Source organism: Haliaeetus leucocephalus, unplaced genomic scaffold, assembly GCF_000737465.1.
Source record: "Haliaeetus leucocephalus isolate CR32 unplaced genomic scaffold, Haliaeetus_leucocephalus-4.0 Scaffold262, whole genome shotgun sequence".
NCBI classification, from domain to species: Eukaryota; Metazoa; Chordata; class Aves; order Accipitriformes; family Accipitridae; genus Haliaeetus; species Haliaeetus leucocephalus.
In genome coordinates, this window is record NW_010972698.1 from 4,929,666 (window position 1) to 4,931,591 (window position 1,926).

Genomic DNA, 1,926 nt, shown 5'->3' on the forward strand with positions numbered 1-1,926 from the left:
GCCGCGGCCCGTAGGACCGGCTCCGGGCGCCGCTCTCTGCGGTTCCTCCCCCCGCCGGCACCGGGTTGGAGGAGCCCGAGGCCTTTCCTCGCCCCTCACCGAAGGCCCGGGGGTGGGATGGGGGTATCTCTCGGCGGGGCTCGCCACAGGCCAAGCCTCCCCCCGGTCGCCTAACGCTGGGTGCGGAGCCGCCGTTACCGCGACCGCGGGGATGATTCTGCCCGGGAGGTGAGGAAAACCGTCCTCAAAACCGCACACCCGCCCCAAAACATGCCGGTTTTGGGGGTTTTTTTGGTTTTTTTTTCTCCTCAGCGACCACCTAACGGTACTCTGAGAGACCAGGCCCAGCCGCTGGCTGACCCCAGCAGGGCTCGCCTTGGGGTGCGAGTTCCTCAGCCCCGGGCCCGAGCCGCCAACACGACAGCACGCAGGCAGGCTTTCGTATTTTTTTTATTTAAAATTTACATTAAAGTTAGAAAGGTATCAAGCTAAACAGCGCCGGTTCTTCAACGTTCAGTCGTGTGAATACGTAACTCGGTGCAGTTCTCGTGTGCTTCCATGTGTAAAAAGGAAACAAAACCAGGAATGGGGAGAGAAGATCGGAGCTGGGAAAAGCATGCAGTGAGCAGACCAGGGCAGGACGGACGAGCGAGAAGTGCAAGGGCTGGCTCCAGCACGCTCTAAGGACACTGCACCCTACTCACGGGGAATCTGCGTGGATCACTGTTGTTATTGTTACATCAGCTGTCAGCACCACCTCCCCCTCCTGACACCGCTGACTTTTTTCTAACTTTAAAGAACAAGAGGAGGTTTAGTTGGGAAGAAAAAAAAAGTACCACTCGACCCACATCCACCAGCTGATGGAGCTTGTTTAATAAGGTGGGGGGACACAGGAGGACACCAGTGAAAACACACAGTTCTTCTTACTTTATTTCTTTGTTAAAATTAAATATTTCGTGGCTGCCAACAGAGCAAATTGCACCATGTTTGTATTTCCTTTTGACTCTGAATGCACGGTTTCCAAAACCAACCAAACAACAGCATACTGAAAATATTCCTTAGGCTTCACACCTCATGGAAGCCCATGACATTTATATTATTAAAGACAAAATTAGAAAAAAAATATGCCCATAACAATGTTTGAAAATGTATTCGCTACATTGTTAGTCCAAACATCAAGTCTGTTGCTCTTCAAAATTCCAGGTAAACAATCAGTTCCCCCGTATTACCCTGTCTTGTCACACAAATCACAAGACACTTCAATTTTAGGTACCATGCAAGTCAGTAAAAGAGCTTCTTTCCAAGACACTAACACTGAAGATTTGTTCCCCCCCCCCCCCAGACATAAGACCCTTAAACTCTTCTAGAAGTGGCAGTCTTCTCCCTCAGACCCAGTGCAGCTGGCGAAGACAGATTAAAAAAAGCTACAGAGAGAGAAAAGGGAAAAAAAGAGAAAAAACCAGAAGATTAGCAAAAAAGAGAAAGACATTCAAAAAGCAGGAAAAAGAGATGCAACGTGAAAACAGCTGACAGAGGAGAGATGGAACCTTGTGGTACCTCAAGTACTTCAAGGAAATCACACAAGTAAAAAAAACCTTTTTTCTTTAAAGTCTTTTAAAAGACTCTACATAACTTTAAATGACATTCTAATAAGGCAAATGGTCAGGAAGAACAGCCAGTGACCTGCAGTATAGTTTAAAAAAAAAAAAGCCACATTAAATAGTTCTTTTAGCAGATAATCTGGAAATCACTGACAGACCGATACTGACTGGTTTGAGGAGCAGGCCGACATTCGACAGTAGAGGAAGAGGTAAATACTCAAATTATTTTAACTTGCTTAAAAAATAAAACAAACAACAAACCACAAAACAATCAAAGACTTTTATGGGAAATAAAATTGTATTTATGGTGAAACAGAATACCTGA